General features: G+C 43.4%; 1 protein-coding gene across 1 annotated transcript in view; it reads left to right on the top strand.

The window, feature by feature from the left end:
- The first annotated feature begins 14789 nt into the window (after window positions 1-14789).
- Window positions 14790-19229, top strand: part of RAB30 (RAB30, member RAS oncogene family) — a 232604-nt gene continuing 228164 nt past the window's right edge. Inside the window, exon 1 of the mRNA XM_077451398.1 lies at window positions 14790-15040. The gene's annotated coding sequence lies outside the window, so the exon portion shown is untranslated. The remainder of the gene's footprint in view (window positions 15041-19229) is intronic.

The following is a 19229-nucleotide window of genomic DNA, read 5'->3' as shown; positions in this document are numbered from 1 at the left end:
AGAGTATATGGGAGAGGTTGTAGTGTCGTGGCACCAGCACCAGTGCCTAAGGCCCAATTTTTCAGCCCCTGTTTAACAGGAGTGTGTAATTACAATTTTTGATGCAATGCTTTTCAGCAGGGCTCATTCCTGCACTCCAACTAGAGTATCTGGGAGAGGTTGCTGTGTCGTGGCACCAGTGCCTTAGGCCCAATTTTTCAGCCCCTGTTTAACAGGGGCATGTAATTACAATTTTTGATGCAATGCTTTGCAGCAGGGCTCATTCCTGCACTCCAACTAGAGTATCTGGGAGAGGTTGCAGTGTCGTGGCACCAGCAAGCAGTGCCTAAGGCCCCATTTTTCAGCCCCTGTTTAACAGGGGCATGTAATTATAGTTCTTAATATAATATTTCACAGCAGGGCCCGTTCCTGCACCCACCGAGACTAACTGTGAGGACTTATAGTGTTGTAGCACCAGCACCACCACCACCACAACCACCACAACCACCAAAGGCCCAATTTTTCTACCACTGTTCAACAATGGCATGTAATTACAATTCTTGATATAATCGTTCACAGCAGGGCGCTTCAGTGCCCACCAAGAGTCACTTTGAGGGCTTACAGTGTTGTGGCAACACCAACACCTTAGGCCCCTATTTCTGCAGAGCATATAGGGCAGGCCCCTACTTTCAAACATCCAACTTACAAACGTCTCCTACTTGCAAACGGAAGGAGACAACAGGAAGTGAGATGAAAAAAGATGGATGGCAAAGAAAATTATACAGGGGTGATAACCCTTCCCTATGTTTAAGCTTAAAAATAGATTTTTTGACTGGAGCTACACTTTAAAAATGTACCATTTCAAAATTACAAACAGATTCTACTTAACACAACAAACCTACACAGTCCCTGTCTTGTTTGCACTGCCTGTATACTCCTGTTCTGAGTATATAGGGTCTGGAGGCTCCATGCCTTTCCTTTTTTTTTTATTTGGATACGGGGTTCCCCTTAATATCCGTACAAGACCCAAAGGGGCTGGTAATGGGCAGGGGCGCTACCCATGCCATTTTTTCTCTCAATGATTTTCATCTGTATTGCGGGAACCAGACATTACATTAAAACTGCAAGCAGTTTTAAATGACTTTTTTTCTGTTAAATGTAATTTTATGCAGGGACTGTTCTAAACACGGGAAACACATGGCACTTCACAGGCATACTATAGACACCCCCCCCCCCCCGGCACGATATTTAAAGGGATATTTCACTTTTTTTTTTCACTTTAATCATCATTAAAATCAGTGCTCCCGAAAAAACGTCAGTTTTAAAAAAAAAATTGGCATTGACCCATGTCCCCTGGGGTAGGAGCCAGGTCCCCAAACCCTTTTTAGGACAATAACTTGCATATTAGCCATTAAAATTAGCACTTTTTATTTCGAACGTTCGAGTCCCATAGACTTCAATGGGGTTCTAAAGTTCGCACTAATTTTCATTCCGTTCGAAAGTTCTGGTGCGAACCGAAAAGGGGGGTGTTCGGCTCATCCCTAATCAGGAGGCGGATGAACAAAAAAAACAACAAATTCTGACAAACTCCAAGCATTGATTAGGCAAGAATGGGCTGCCGTCAGTTAGGATGTGGCCCAGAAGTTGATTGACAACATGCCAGGGTGAATTGCAGAGGTTTTGAAAAAAAAGAGTCAACCCTGCAAATATTGACTCTTTGCATGAACTTTATGTCATTGTTAACATAGGCCTTTGACACTTATGCTTGTGTAGCGAGCTACTCCCTTGGGAGCTGCTGGGTGTGTTCATACCTTTCTATTAACTTGTTCCGCTGTTCCACCCCATGCACCAATTCCAATAGACAGCAGACAGTCCATGATAACTTTTAGAAAACTTTTATTTGCTTGCTTGAAGGATGTTACATTGCAATTAGAGGATATGAGTTTCCTCTAACACTCTGGTTCCTATTTCTGTCCCATGTCCTTTCCTGTAGTGAACTGACCAATGCCCCTCTGAAAGACATTGTGGTATGTATGACCGGCTTTAGTGAGTGGGGTTGAGGAAACTACACTCAGTAGGGAAAAAGGGGTAACATGGTAAATGGTCAAGCAAACCCTTTTACCAGCTCACGTCTCTCTGGTGGATTGGCGAGTAATCCACTTTTCTTGACAGATTTCAATAACCGATTTCAGCTGATCACCATTGAAGCAGTTCTGGCACCTCCAACACTGAATGTACTTTATGATAAGGTGTGCTGGAGGGTCTATCGATGCTGGCTGCTGGGGAATCTATTGTCGCTGGTGGGGATCTTTTTATTTGTTTGTGGGGGTCTATTGTTGCTGGGTAGGTCTATTGTTATTGGCTGGGGTCTTATGTTGCTGGGGGGGGGAATCTACTGTTTAGGGAGAGGTCTATTGCTGCTCGCTGCTGGAGGTTCTATTGATGCTGGCTGCTGGGGGGGGGGGGTCTGTTGTTGCTGCTGGGGGTCTAATGTTGGGGTGATATTTTGTTTAGGGGGTCTATTGTTCCGATAGGGGGAGGTCTGTTGTGTGATGGATCTATTTTTGCTGTGTTGGGGTCTGTTGTTTCTTGGGGGGGGGGTCTATTGTTGTTGGGGTGGGGTCTATCAAATTCCATTCAAACTACTTACCGTGGTAGAGACGAAGGGGGACTCAGAAGGGAGGAGTTCCTGCACCTATTCTCTGAGAAAAAAAAGCCCTGGCCCGCTAGAAATAAGCGCATGTAAAATCCGACAGGATGGTTGTACCAAAATTGATCGATGGATCAACTTGGGTACATTCAGCCTGCCCCATACATGGTTCCAATCCTGCTGAACCGGCTTAAATTAGAATCGTGTATGGGGCAGGCTGAATGCATGGGCGTCCACAGGTAGGGGCAAGGGAGGTCAAGCGTCCCCCCCTGCAATCAGGGATCGGATCTTAAATTCAGTACAGTTGTGACGATATCAGGGTGCGGGCAGCCCGCACAAGGGTGCCACCTGCTAATGGGGTGACACCATCAAGGTGCTGTCAAGACCCCCATTAATGTAGTGTGACTGCGGGATATTTTCCCTGCTCAGTCCAGCAGAGAACTCGGCAGTGTCAATAGAAAGGTGAGCTGCGGGCTATCAGTGGTTTCCCCTGCTGACCCCCCCCCCCCCTTCTCCTGTCAGGGAGAAGAGACAGCGGCTCTCAGCAGGTTCCTGCCCGCTCCGTTCCTTCCCTATTGGCCATAACTGAGGGCCAATCAAAGTAGACTAGGAGAGGAGAGCATCATCGGACATGTAGTCCCAAAGATTGGCGGCCCCATTTTCCACGGGGAGGAGGCTACAGCTCGATCAGGAGAGAGATTGAGAGACTGCAGCATGGAAAAAAGGGGGGCGAGAGTGCTACAGGACAAAGAATGTGGAGTGTGCTGGGCGGAAGCCAGAGAGAGAGCCACGCTGCCAAGCGCCACCAGAGAGAGAGCCACGCTGCCCAGCGCCACCAGAGAGAGAGCCACGCTGCCCAGCGCCGCCAGAGAGAGAGCCACGCTGCCCAGCGCCGCCAGAGAGAGCCACACTGCCCAGCGCCACCAGAGAGAGCCACACTGCCCAGAGCCACCAGAGAGAGCCACGCTGCACAGCGCCACCAGAGAGAGAGCCACACTGCCCAGCGTCACCAGAGAGACCCACGCTGCCCAGCACCACCAGAGAGAGAGCCACTCTGCCCAGTGTCACCAGAGAGAGAAAGACTGAGCCACTACCAGGGTACAGACATGCTACACTACTGACCAGAGTCGCCCCTAGGGAACCCAGAGTGAGCGATCATCCAGCCGGATGGATCACTGCTGTAGTTTCGCTGGGTCTGGTAAAAGGGCCTGTTGGCCATTATCTATTACTTATCCTAGGGATTGTACTACGTCTGCAGTCTCTGACCATGATAATGTGATAATGACATTGTCGAAAAGGGGCGGTGCATGGGGGACCCTAAAATGAACCCCCCCCCTAAAAAAGTTCTGCGGACGACCATGGCTGAATGTACCCAAGTTGACCCATCAATCAACTTGGGTACAACCATCCTGTCAGATGTTACATGCGATCGTTGCTAGCCTATGACCGGTTTTAGTGTGTGAGGTTGAGGAAACTACACTCAGTAGGGAAAAAGGGGTAACATGGTAAATGGTAAATGGTCAAGCAGACCCTTTTACCAGCTTACGTCTCTCTGGTGGATTGGCAAGTAATCCACATTTCTTGACAGATTTCAATAACCGATTTCAGCTGATCACTGTTGAAGGGCCTCATTGCTATTTATGGTCTTGTAGGAGGAACAGCGACACAAACGACATCAGGGAAATCTTGTCGCCGGAGTCTGCATGAGGTCTAAGAAGCTTGAAGGTGGTTGACTATGGAGCCTGCTTAACAAAACCATAATAACACAGATTGACTTCTGTGGTGTCTAATCCTTCTCTGGCACACGTAACCAGTGGGCGCAGTGGTGCTTTCCAAGTGAGATTTGAACACACTTGTCTTTGTTCCAGACCCTATTGAGGAGATCACATGCTTATTAATTCACAGAGAGCGAGGTGTTCAGCGCACTCTAATTACGCTTATTGAAACCTCACAAGACGCCCCGATTCGCTTATTGTTTAATCACACATTTAATCCTGCTATTCATCGAGTCAACTCCTAGAGAGAGATTTCTGCATTTTGTTCCAGAGAGGATGTTGTAATAAAGATACATTTGTTCAAATCTGATAACGAGGAGTTGACTGGAGCCATTAGACCCTGGTGCATACAAATGGGCCTACCTATCCAGTCAGCTCTTACAGGCTCCTTCCACACAATTTAAAATTGAGATAGTTGTGCACTATTGTGCAAAAATTATTGGAAATATAATAATAATAATAGACTTTATATTGCTGCACTAAAATACTCCAACAGATAACAGTAAAAGAAATAAAGATGTGGCAGCGCTGCAAAAATAAATAAATACATTTTTATTTTTGCAGCACTGCCGCACCTTTATTCCTTTCCTTGTACACACAGGGGGTTATTTACAAAAGGCAAATCCACTTTGCACTGACAGTGTACTTGGAAGTGCAGTCGCTCTAAATCCAAGGGGTTGATCTGAAATGAGGGGAAGCTCTGCTGATTTTATCATCCAATCATGTGCAAGCTAAAATGCAGTTTTTTTATTTTCCTTGCATGTCTCCCTCAGATCTACAGCGACATTACTTCCAAGTGCACTTTCAAGTTTACACTTGCAGTGCAAAGTGAATTTGCCTTTAGTAAATAACCCCCAATGCCTCCATCCATCTACTTGGAAATTATAGATTGGTCACACCATTCCATGTTGGTTGTATTAGGGCAGTGATGGGCAACTTTCTTGTTAGGGGGGGCCTCAAGTGTGACCCTCAACATCACCAAAGAGCATCACTGATAAAAATCTGTGAATATTCATCATCAGAGACAGCAGACACAGCAGGATACAGTTAAAGTAACATTAAACCTTCCTGCGGCAGAGAAGGTTTTTTTCCCTTTAATGTATAGAATGCATTAAGGGAAAAAAAAAACCTTGAGGCTTGAGAACCACTTTAAAGACTATGGGCATGATACAAGAGATGGCCAGAGACTGTGGACATAACATAGGGATGGTCAGAGACTGCAGACATGATACAAGAGATGGTTAAAGACTACAGACATTATACAGGAGAGGGTCAGAGACTGCAGACATCATACAAGAGATGGTTAAAGACTACAGACATAAGAGATGGTCAGAGACTGCAGTAGTAATACAAGAGATGGCCAGAGACCGTGGACATAACATAGGAGATGGTCAAAAACTGGAGACATAGAACAGGAGATGCTCAGAGACTACGGACATGATACAAGAGATGGTTAGAGACTACAGACATTATACAGGAGATGGTTAGGGACTGCAGACATTACACAAGTGATGACCCGAGACTGCAGACATAGTACAGGAGATGGTCAGAGACTGCAGTAGTAATACAAGAGATGGTCAAAGATTGCTGGCATGATACAAGAGATGGCCAGAGACTGCAGACATGATACAAGAGATGGCCAGAGACTGCAGACATGATACAAGAGATGGCCAGAGACTGCAGACATGATACAAGAGATGGCCAGAGACTGCAGACATGATACAAGAGATGGTCAAAGTTTGCTAGCATGATACAAGAGATGGTCAGAGACAGCAGACATGATACAGGAGATGGTTAGAAACTGCAGACATTACACAGTTGATGACCAGAGACTGCAGACATAGTACAGGAGATGGTCAGAGACTGCAGTAGTAATACAAGAGATGGTCAAAGATTGCTGGCATGATACAGGAGATGGTCAGAGGCTGCAGACACAATACAAGAGAGGATCAGAGACTGCAGACGTACTACAGGAGATGGTCAGAGACTTTGGACATGATACAAGAGACGATCAGATTTAGGGACTTTTTATTTATTTTTTATTGGTTTTTTTATTGTTGGCAGCGATCTGTGATTTTTTGCGGGATTGCGGAGGACAAATCTGACACTGAGTGACATTTTTTGGGGACCAGTGGCACCAATATAGTGATCAGTGCTATAAAAATGCACTGATTACTGAATAAATGCCCCCTGCAGGGAAGGGATTAACACCAGGGACGATCAAAGGGTTAAATGTCCCACAGGGAGGTGTTTACTAACTGTGTGGGGCAGTGTCACACTAAAGGAAAAGAGAGATCTGTGATTCAGCTTAGCTGATTTACAAGATCTCTCTTTCCCTTCCTGACAGATCCGCCGTTTGCCTTGTTTACACAGGCAGACAGCAGATCCATCTCTCCTGTGAATGATCGGACCCGCTGATTGGCTCCTGCGAGACCCAAAACCACATGTGCGAAATCACGTACCTGTACGTGATTTTGTGCAGGCGGGGCTGACCTGCCGCAGTATATATGCGTTAGGCGATCCGGAGGTGTGGTAATAAATGCTGGGGTACCTTCCTGACACTCATAGGAATTGAAAAAGTAGCTCAGTAAACTACTAATCACTTCCAACAGGACAAATTTAGTTGAATGTGACAAACTACTACCAGCTATACTACTACCTGGATATATGAGAACCTTCACAGACATCCTTACATCCTTGTTCCATGGCCCCCATAAGGATCACCTAGGAAGGGGGACCCAGTCCCAGCTGAAACATCTGCAATGGTGGCTCTTATGGTGGCAATAAATATAAGAATTTATGATCGATCTAGGTACAAGAATGTGTATAGAGGAAGAAAGAGAGTAAAAAAGGATATATATATACAATGTAAAAACAATAATATACTTTCAGACCCCTAGAAATTTTTCATCATTTTCTCATTTTACAACCAAAAATGTAAATGTATTTATTGGGATTTTATGTGATAGACCAACACAAAGTGGCACATAATTGTGAAGTGGAAGGAAAATGATAAATGGTTTTCAAGATTTTTTACAAATAAATATGTGAAAAGTGTGGAGTACATTTGTATGGCGCCCCCTGAGTCAATACTTTGTAGAACCACCTTTTTCTGCAATTACAGCTGCAAGTCTTTTTGGGGATGTCTCTACCAGCTTTGCAAACCTAGAGAGATTTTTGCAGACTCTAGCAGGTTTTCTTCTAAGATTGCCCTGTATTTGGCTTCATCCATCTTCCCAACAACTCTGACCAGTTTCCCTGTCCCTGCTGAAGAAAAGCATCCCCACAACATGATGCTGCCACCACCATGTTTCACGGTGGGGATGGTATGTTCAGGGTGATGTGCAGGGTTAGCTTTCCGCCACACATAGCGTTTTGTTTTTAGGCCAAAAAGTTCAATTTTGGTCTCATTTGACCAGAGCACCTTCTTCCACTCTTGTTGTGTTCCCCACATGGCGTCTTCCAAACTGAAAATGGGACATCTTATGGCTTTCTTTCAACAATGGCTTTTTTCTTGCCACTCTTCAATAAAGGCCATATTTGTGGAGTACACGACTAATAGTTATCCTGTGGACAGATTCTCCCACTCCCACTGCTTCTCTGATGAATGTTCTTCTTGCCCGGCCTGCCAGTTTAGGTGGACGGCCATGTCTCGGTAGGTTTGCCGTTTTGCCATACTCTTTCCATTTTCGAATGATGGGTTGTACAGTGCTCTGAGATTGGGAAAGCTTGGGATATTTTTTTATAACCTAACCTGCTTTAAACTTCTCCACAACTTTATCCCTGACCTGTCTGGTGTGTTCCTTGTCCTACATGATGCTGTTTGTTCACCAAGGTTCTCTAAAAAACCTCCGAGGGCTTCACAGAACAGCTGTATTTATACTGAGATTAAATTACACACAGTTGGACTCTATTTACTAATTAGGTGACTTTTGAAGGCAATTGGCTCCACTAGATTTCAGTTAGGGGTATCAGAGTAAAGGGGGCTGAATACAAATGCACGCCACATATTTTGGATATTTATTTGTAAAAAATTTGGAAAACAATTTATCATTTTCCTTCCACTTTACAATTATGTGCCACTTTGTGTTGGTCTATCACATAAAATCCCAATGAAATACATTTATATTTTTGGTTGTAACATGAAAAACATATGGAAAATATCAAAGGGATATGAATACCTTTTCAGGGCACTGTAATAATAATAATAAGGTATACAATATATTTATAGTACACATACTGTATATTTATAGTTTCCCTTTAAAGAACAAAAATGATAGAAAAAATAAATAAATAACAGAAAACAAGAAAGGAGGCAATTGAGATACGAAGGCACGTGGGTCACATCAAACACTTATAAGAACACTGATCTGGGTATAAAATCTCAGATAATTTTTAAGCATAATAAAAGGAAGGCAAGATCATATTGGCCTGTTCATATGGCTTGGGGCTGGTAATCATTGGGATTTGTATTAATTTCTCTGATGTGTAGATGACTGGAGTGATAAATAGCAGCCCTGTTAATAAAAGGCAGTTAGATAAGAGCCCCCCCACCACTGATCCGTCTTTATTTTTGGAAATGATGCTCACATCAGCTCTATTAGATCAAACAAGTTTCCGCTTCACTCACTATATATTGGCACGAGCCAATAATTTCCCAAAACTCTCTTTAACCCGCTAAATGCCTTTTTCAGATATGCCCGGGTGAACCTATGCGGGACCTGTTATTTTGTGTCATTTCCCGTTGTATATTTGGCTACATTGTATGTGGTACACAACATTCCGATGGTGCAGTATGAGATTGTGATAATAAAGTCTATCTCTGGGGAAAGGCTGGGCTGCCCCTACATGGCAAGGCTTAAGAATCCATTTAGGTCTATGGCAGGGCTTCTCTTCTAGGGAACCGTATGGATTACCCTGGGGTGACGCAAGCACATGACCCAGTTTGCCCTGGACCAGCGTCATGAGTTGCCATGGTTTGGGCAGGCTGGCTGCCAGCACCACAACAACTCTAGGGCACTAGATGCAGGACACATGCCTGCACCATGTCAAGACATGACACTGATCCTGGGCAGGCGGCATTCAGAGCCACCACCAGCATTCAGGAGTGGACTGAAGCCCACCCCCTCCAGACCCTCTCCACCTCCCATCCTCTGCCGCACTGCCGGAGCCAAAAGTTAGGGTTCTGATATGAAGAGGGGACTGAGTGATTGGGGGGCTTTGTGATGGGAGGCTCTGATGACTTCTGACTTGAAGGGAGGAGCCTGACATGAAAGGGGGACTTTGACGTGAAGGGGTAACCTCTCCTGTGATGGTGAGACCTCTGTTGTATAGGGGAGCTGTGATGTGTTGGTGGGACCTTTGACGTGAAGGGGCGACCTCTAACATGAAGGGGGAACCTCTTATGTAATGAGTAGGGGTAATGAGATGAAGGGGGACCTCTGAAGTGATAAGCAAACCTCTGATGTGTTGGTGGGATCTTTGCCGTGAAGGGGCACCCTCTAACATGAAGGGGGAACCTCTAATGTAATGAGTAGAGGTTATGAGATAAAGGGAAATCTCTGAAGTGATAAGGGAACCTCTGATGTGTTGGTGGGACCTCTGTTGTGTAGGGGAGCTGTAATTTGTTGGTAGGACCTCTTTTAAATAGGGGAGCTGTGATGTGTTGGTGGGACCTTTGACCTGACGGGGGGCTCTGACATTAGGAGGGGACCACTGATGTAATGGGGAAACTTGTCTTGTGAAGATGGGACCTCTGTTCTATAGGGGAGCTATGTTGTGTTGGTGGGACCTTGATAAATAACATGTTTTTACAGTTTAGACTGGGGGGATTCGAGATCATGCAAACTCCTAAAGTGTGCGTCCACTGGACATAGGTTGAAAAACACAGGTCTAGCGCATGGAAAACACAGTTTTAATTACCCGATTCTCCACTCTCCTAGAAGCCAGCACTCGTCTCTATTCTTCCAAATTCTGTGAGTGGACTGTCCCTCGGTGTCTTTGTGTCCAGTACAGGACTTTGGCCTTTGCATTGTACTTGATGTCAGAGGACCTTGCGACCACTGGAGCATGGGGGAAAAGAAGCTATGGGGACTGGTCTAAAAGAATGGATGAGCCTGCAGGAGAGAAGGATCAGCTTAAGTAAAACTGTTTATCTGGCACCCTAGACCCAAAGGAATATTTAACCCTTGCAGTACATGGGCAGCCCAACTGCAGGGGAAGCTTTTTGTTTCAACATCAATCACAGACTAAAATATGTGGACTTCATCAGGGCTCCTCAGATTTATGTGAAATTCATCAGGGCTCCACAGATTTATGTGGACTTCATCAGTGTGCCTCAGATTTATGTGGACTTCATTAGGGCTCCTTAGATTTATGTGTACTTCATCAGGGCTCCTCAGATTTATGTGGACTTCATCAGGGCGCCTCAGATTTATGTGGACTTCATCAGGGCGCCTCAAATTTATGTGGACTTCATCAAGGCTCCTCATATTTATATGGACTTCATCAGGGCGCCTCAGATTTATGTGGACTTCATCAGGACTCCTCAGATTTATGTAGCCATTATTAGGGCTCCTCAGATTGCATGCCTTCAGCTTCAGGGTGTTCTAATATAAGGGGAGTATTACTAGAGTCTTTCTATAGATATACACATAGGGGTTGATTTACTAAAGGCAAATCCACTTTGCACTACAAGTGCACTGTAAGTGCACTTGGTAGTGCAGTGAGAAGTGCAGTCGCTGTAGATCCGAGGGGGACATGCAAGGAAAATAAAAAACAGCATTTTTGCTTGTGCGTGTTTGGATGATCAAATCAGCAGCTCTTCCCTTGATTTCAGAGTGGATTGGCCTTTAGTAAATCAACCCCAAAGTCCTACATCAACTGATTATTTTCATGTTGGCAAAGTCTCGGATTTGCACAATATACCATTCAGGTTTTGATGTCCACCCTAACATATTACAGTATATATGATTTTATTTTGGGACAGACAGGACTTTCATATGGTAACAAATTTGGATACATATTGTATATATATTTTATTATAATTAGAAAAAATGTGTTTTCTTCTCATGTTAGGTTGACATCTATGTGTGACAGAAATGTGTGCAAAATCGTGTGCTTTCCTAATGTAGCAAAGTCTTTAGCCTCACCAAGTCTACTGAGAACCTTCAGGGCCAAAGATAGCTGACATCCATATGTATGTGGTGGGTTGTGAGGCATAGTGGGTGCAAAGATGGTGAAATTCATTGGGCGCCAGACACTTCTTGGATGTAAAAGAGGATTTATTTATTTTTATAGTTTTTATACTTAAGACCTTTTTATATTTAAAGGGGTAAGAGGGTTAGGGCCAGGACACCCTTAAGCAGTTGCAATTTCAATTGGCAGACTGAGACTTCAATAGGAGGACAGCAGTACAGGGAAAGGCCCCCAGCAAGGCACCACATCTGCACATGCAGGATTGCTGTCTTCTATGGCAACAGTCAAACCTTTAACAGTTCCAACACAAATAGTGGCAGTCCTCCTTGCTTCACTACAACTTCTACTTGTAGTTCTTCAGCCCCTTGAGCTCCTTGTCCCTAGATTGGCACTCCAGATACTTCTCAAGCTTCACCCCTGCTAATGGGTTCGGTCCCTGGTTTGACCCTCAAGGCTGCTCTGCAAGCGTCACCTCTGCTGGCTGGGTCCCTGACTTGACCACCTCCTGAAGTGGCCGTTCAGTGAGAATGCTTCTCCGGTACTTGCTTCAGTTACTCACTGTGGTCCCTGGTAAAGAAGATTGGTCCCTTAGTGGCAACAGCTTCCCCTCTACCTCCGACCAAGACAGGTTCTCCTGAGGGCAGAACCGTCACTTCTGGCTGGTCTACATATGCGTGATATGGCATCAGCTGCTGGCACAGTGAAAGAGAAGAGCATAAGCCCTTCTCTTATGGCAGAGACGGTAAGACGGAGATCTTTCCCATCTTCCTGCTAGAACACAGAGTGATAATGCTAATGTGCACAGGGTGATTAGGGTGTGCCCAGGCACATCCGGCACACCCTGTGTGCACGCCTATGGCCAGGAAAACGTCATCTAGAGCCCAGGGCGAATATGCCAAACTGCCACCCCAAGATGTATGAGCTGAGCATTATGTGTCAGCAAAAATCCCTCCCCCCACAAAAACACTGAGCACTAATGTGCATGTTTACCCCTAAGCAGGGGTGGCCCACCCCCCCAGTCCCTGCCACGGCCTCCCTATCCATGTACCTGGCCCCTTTCAGGACACACTCCTATGGCAGCGTGGGAGGGCGTGTTTTGTTTTTTTGAAGCACCTGATTAGAGCCTGAGGCTCTAATAGGCTTCAAAATAGGGTGGGAATTCTCTGTGCTCTGATCCCACCCTGTTGAGTGACCATAGCGAATTAATTTTCACTATTTTTACACCACAGTGCCTCCCTGCCAATCAGGAGGCAGCTCAGTGAGACCTGTTTCCCGATTGGCCAAAGCGCCGGGCATCCTAATGGATGCCCGGCGCTTTGGTGGAAGAGACACACAGGGGAGGAAGCTGGAGGATCGGACTCCTCCGCCACCGCTGACTCAGGAGACACAGAAATGGAGAGGACCCAGCAGCCCGGTAAGTGCTGCCGGTGTGCTGCGTGCCACGCGTCATGGAGGAGGAGATGCACAGGAACCATGGAGGATGCAGGAGTAATCGCCTGCCCATCCCACAGCCTGCTGACGTCACCCAGATAGGGTAACTGCTGGTCTGATGGCGTGCGCGTGCAGGGGGGGGGGGTCACAGTGGCTGCATATTATGGGCACAGAAGCTGCATATGGTCAGCACAGAAGCTGCATATGGTTGGCACAGAAGCTGCATATGATGAGCACAGAAGCTGCACACGGTAGGCACAGAAGCGGCATATGGTGGGCACAGAAGCTGCACATGATGGGCACAGAGGCTGCATATGGTGGGCACAGAAGCTGCATATGGTGGGCACAGAGGCTACATATAATGGGCACAGAGGCCACATATGATGGGCACAGAAGCTGCACATGGAGGGCAGAGAAGCGGCATATGGTGGGCACAGAAGCAGCACGTGATGGGCACAATGGCTGCATATGATGGGCACAGAGGCTGCATATGATGGGCACAGAAGTTGCATATGGTGGGCACAGAAGCTGCATATAATGGGCACAGAGGCTGTATATGATGGGCACAGAGGCTGCATATGGTGGGCACAGAAGCTGCATATGATGGGCACAGAGGCTGCATATGATGGGCACAGAGGCTGCATAAGATGGCACAGTGAGGCTGCAATTGATGTTTTTTTTTCAGTGTTTTCTGAATTTTTCATTTGAGCCCATTCATTTTATATGGGCTCAAATCGCAGCGAAAAGGCATCGATACCGGTGATTACTTGAGCGCAAGTGCAACCATACTAAAGGGTATCGCATTCTGAGTTATTTTGCATGGAAACTTACTAAAACGCACGGCAAATGCAATTAACGCCTAAAAAAATCCGCACAGCAAACGCATACAGGACTGCATACCGATTTGCGAGTTAAGTAGATGGTACAATCGGATTGTATAGTGTATGGGCAGCTTCATGTGTAGGGTAAGCCTTAGTTCTTCGAGCGATTAAAGATTGGCGGCGTAGGCACCAGGATGGGGCAGGGTAAGCTTTTCACTTTTTTTTTATTTTTTTATTATTATTAATATTATTATTTTTGTTATTGTTATTATTATAATTTTTTTGTATTATTATTATTATTATTATTATTTGTATTATTATAATTATTTTTAGTATTATTATAATTTTTTTAGTATTATTATTATTATTATTATTAATATTATTATTATTATTATTTTTAGTATTGTTATTATTATTATTGTTTTAAGTATTATTATTATTTTTTAGTATTATTAATATTATTATAAACTGAGGTCCCATGAAAGTCTTGCAATGATTTTTCCTTTTAGCCTACGTTTTCACAATAATGCACGCCACGCGTTTCCAAAAAGCATCTGAAAAAGTCCAGCGCAACCGAAAACGCAGTTTTTAAAAAAAAAATTCTGTCTTATTTCTGCATCCTGCCTCCCCCCGGGCGTCCTCCGGGAGGACAATGGCCTCTCTCTGCTAGCTATATTGACACAGCTTATGGGAAACACATTGCATTTTTCTCATTTGTGACATTTTAGATACATTCTTTCCTGCAGTGAGCAGAAACTTCTGAGCCTTCCTTTTTTTTTTTTTTAATCCCTTCTCCCTCCCTCCCCAGCTTTCCCAAAGCCATCCTCCTCCCCCCTGCAGCCTCCGCTCTCCCATCTACAGCACCTCCCTAGCAACTTGTAGTCCACGGGGGCCCCTGCCTCCCATACAACCTAATGGAGCAGCTGCCTCTGGCCGGACTACGCCTCCCAGAATCCCCTGGGCTCCAGGCATCTCCCTGTGCATGTCTATTGGCCTGCTGTCCTGAGGAATGATGTCATGATAAGAAAAGCAGGGAGAACTCCAGTGCCTTTTATTGTGCATGGAGCCTGTGCAGAGGACGCCTGCTGCTGCTGCTGCTGCTACTGCCTGCATCCATCCCCAGCCCACCGATGAGCTGCTGATTCCAGCCGCACACACCCTGTTTTATTGTATGCACCCTTCTCAAGGTAAGACACCCCCCATTCATGATTTATTCAATTAAAAAAAAAAATAATAATGTTTTTTTTTTTTTATGGCTTGCAATCGGTGCAAAGTTGTCCTGCAAATCCGCCGTGCCGAGATCCCTGTCAGGGCTAAAGGACCGGCCACTGGGATGCTCGGCAACTTAATACTAATCAGCTGGCTGGTCCCTCTGCAATGCTGTGTGTGTGTATATTTTATAATACAGGGCGCCGAATCGCAGATCGCTGGCTGCGAAATCAACGCCAGGCAGATGGGAATCCTCAGAAAGATTCAACATCTGGATATCCTGAGGCTCCTCCACTTAAATCTGCAGCCACCGGGGGTTTATTGCTGGTCCACGCAACCATCGGGTTTTATGAATGATAATCGCTCAAAGGATAATGACAACAACAACAACAATAACAATAATCTAATACGTAAGAGGGTATCGGTGGGTTGTACTTGCCACCCGTGTATGGACGTCGCTGTCCCTGGCTCTGCGCCTTGGTCAACTTTTCAGTCATTTTATGAAAACAATGTTGTAATATTTTTACTATTACCGTGATTATTATGTTTTTTATATTATTACTATTTATAAATGATAGCAATAGTATTTATAATCAAACACATAAGAGGGTATAGGTGGGTTGCACTTGGCACCCGTGTATGGACGTCGCTGTCTCTGGCTCTGCGCCTTTGTCAACTTTTCAGTCGTTTTATGAAAACAATGTTGCAATATTTTTATTATGACCATTATTTTTATTTTTTTTTATATTATTACAACTGTTTATAAATTATAATTATAGCAAAAGTATTAATAATCAAACACATAAGAGGGTATAGGTGGGCTGTACTTGCCACCCGTGTATGGACGTCGCTGTCCCTGGCTCAACTTTTCAGTTTTTGTTTTTTTTTAAACAATGTTGCAATATTTTTATTACCATGATTATTATGTTTTTTATCTTATTATTACTATTTAAAAATTATAGCAATAGTATTTATAATCAAACACATAAGAGGGTATAGGTGGGTTGTACTTGGCACCCGTGTATGGACGTCACTGTCCCTCGCTCTGCGCCTTGGTCAACTTTTCAGTCATTTTATGAAAACAATGTTGCAATATTTTTTATTATGACCATGATTATAATTTTTTCAATATTATTATTACTATTTATAAATGATAGCAATAGCATTAATAATCAAACACATAAGAGGGTATAGGTGGGTTGTACTTCCCACCTGTGTATGGACGTCGCTGTCCCTCGCTCTGTGCCTTGGTCAACTTTTCAGTCATTTATTTAAAACAATATTGCAATATTTTTATTATGACCATGATTATTATTTTTTTAATATTATTAATACTATTTATAAATTATAATTATAGCAAAAGTATTAATAATCAAACACATAAGAGGGTATAGGTGGGTTGTACCTGCCACCCATGTATGGACGTTGCTGTCCTTGGCTCTGCGCCTTGGTCAACTTTTAAGTCATTTTTTTTAAAACAATGTTGTCATATTTTTATTATTACCATGATAATTATTATATTTTTTTTAAATCTTATTTTATTGAGAGGTAAGAGACTAACATATGCATTAACACTGTTACAGTATAGTACAGTGATGTCTGTTACACATATTGCAGGGAAGGTAACGTAGACAAAGTATATTCAAACTAAAACTCAATGTTTAAGATTATTATTTTTTAATATTATTAATACTATTTTTAAATAATAATGATAGGAATAGTATTAATAATCAAACACATAAGAGGGTATAGGTGGGTTGTACTTCCCACCCGTGTATGGACGTCGCTGTCCTTGGCTCTGCGCCATGATCAACTTTTCAGTAATTTTTTTTAAAACAATGTTGCAATATTTTTATTATTACCATTATTATTGTTTTTAATCTATTAATAGTATTTTTAAATAAATATTATAGGAATGGTATTAATAATCAAGAACATCAGGGGGTGTAGGGCAGTTATGGTGAACCTTGGCACCCCAGATGTTTTGGAACTACAATTCCCATGATGCTCAACTACACTGCAGAGTGCATAAGCATCATGGGAGATGTAGTTCCAAAATCTCTGGGGTGCCAAGGTTCGCCATCCCTGGACTGTACGGGGATTGGACTTGACACCTGTGTGTGTGGTCGTTGCTGTCCTTGGCTCTGCACCTTGGTCAACTTTTCAGTCATTTTGAAAAACAATGTTGTCATTTTTTTTTAAATTATTAATATATATTTTTTTTATAATATTAATAGCATTTATAAATAATAAATATTGCAAAGTATTAATAATCAAACACATAAGAGGGTGTAGTGGGACTGTAGTTTCCAACTGTATCTTGTTGTTGTCGTTGTTGTCCTTGGTTTTACGCATTGGTCAACTTTACAGGTTTTATTTTTTAAACAATATTACAAAAAATGTATTGCAATTGTTATAAAAATAGGTTTCGGACCGTACCTTAAAAAAAAGTTGTCCTTGGTTCTACACATTTGCCTAACAATACAAATTAATTTTTTAACAATATTACAATAATTTCCTACCAGTGTTATCATTATTATTAATACTATATCTGAATAATCATAAGTATTAATACAACAACAACAACAGCAACATTAAATGTTGAAACATTGACATTTTTTGGCCCTGGTTTTGCACTGTAGTCAATTTTAAATCAATATTTTTAACAATATCACAATACTTTCTTAACATACTTATTATCGATACTATTGATGAATCGTAATTTTGATTATGATAATTAAAACACTAATTATGTAATATGTGGGAATATGTAGGTTGCCTGCTTCCAACCGTACCTGAAATGTTTTGGCCCTGGTTATGTGATCAACAGGATTACTTGACAATAATTTAACAATTTTACAGTTTTTTTTAACAATATTACAGTAATTTCTTACCATTATTATTATTATTAGCATTGAAACTACTGATGAATCACAATTTTGATTCTAATAATTATAACAATAATAATATAATATGTCAGAATGTGTAGGTTTGTGTAGTTTCCAATCATACCTGAAATTCTTGGCCTTGGTTCCAGGATCAACATGATTACTTGACAGTATCTTTTTTTTTTTTTTACAATATTTCAATAATTTATTATTGTTATTGTAATTATTATTATTATTATATATTATTATTGTTGGATTTTTGCTTTAGCTTGCTCAACTTTTACAATATATAATTTTTTTCAAAATTAGAATCACAATCAGTTTTAAATCAATATTATTTTTATAGAAATTTATCAAGTTTGGTACATACCTCCCAACTGTCCCATTTTAAAACATCCCTGTGTCCCCCTATCTTGCTCAGTTGTCCCACTCTTTGGTTTGATGTACAGACGTCTATAACAAGGGCCTCCAAACTACAGCCCATGGGCCACATCCAGCCGCTACAAGATTTTATCTGGCCTGCAGCTAGGTTCAGTGGTGTATGCTGGTGTGTGCACTGTTGAGGATTAAGGTCAGCAAAGGCTGCCAATAGTCTCCGTGTCACCCGCAGCCCCCCCCCCCCCATGTAAATGTGTACTCTGATAGGGACCCTGATGTAAGGGGGAACTCTGACAGGGAACTTGATGTAAGGTGGGACTCTGATGAGGATCCTGATGTAAGGGGGTACTCTGGTAGGGACCCTGATGTTAGGGGGGGCTCTGATGGGAACCCTGATGTAAGGTGGGACTCTGATAGGACCCTGATGTGATGGGGACCCTAATTTTAAGGGGTGCTCTGGTGGGGATCCTGATGTTAGGGTGGGGAACTCTGATGGGGACCCTGATGTAATGGGCACTCTGATGGGGACCCTGATGTAACGGGTACTCTGATGGGGACCCTGATGTGATGGGCACTCTCATGGGGACCCTGATGTAAGGTAAGACCCAGATGTTATTGGGGAACTCTGACAGGGAACTTGATGTAAGGGGGGATTCTGATGGGGACCCTAATTTTAGGGGGTGCTCTGGTGGGGATCCTGATGTTAGAGTGGGGAACTCTGATGGGGACCCTGATGTAATGGGCACTCTGATGGGGACCCTGATGTAAGGTAGGACTCTGATGTTAGGGGGGAATTCTGATGGGGACCCTGATGTAAGGTAGGACTCTGATGTTAGGGGGGAATTCTGATGGTGACCTTGATGTAAGGGAGGACCCTGATGTTAGGGGGGAACTCTGACAG

Source organism: Lithobates pipiens, unplaced genomic scaffold (assembly GCF_037356315.1).
Source record: "Lithobates pipiens isolate NorthernLeopardFrog02 unplaced genomic scaffold, aLitPip1_a1.2 Scaffold_23, whole genome shotgun sequence".
In the NCBI taxonomy this organism is placed as follows: domain Eukaryota; kingdom Metazoa; phylum Chordata; class Amphibia; order Anura; family Ranidae; genus Lithobates; species Lithobates pipiens.
The sequence above is the reverse complement of the archived record's forward strand: the minus strand, read 5'-3'. Positions and strand labels throughout refer to the sequence as shown.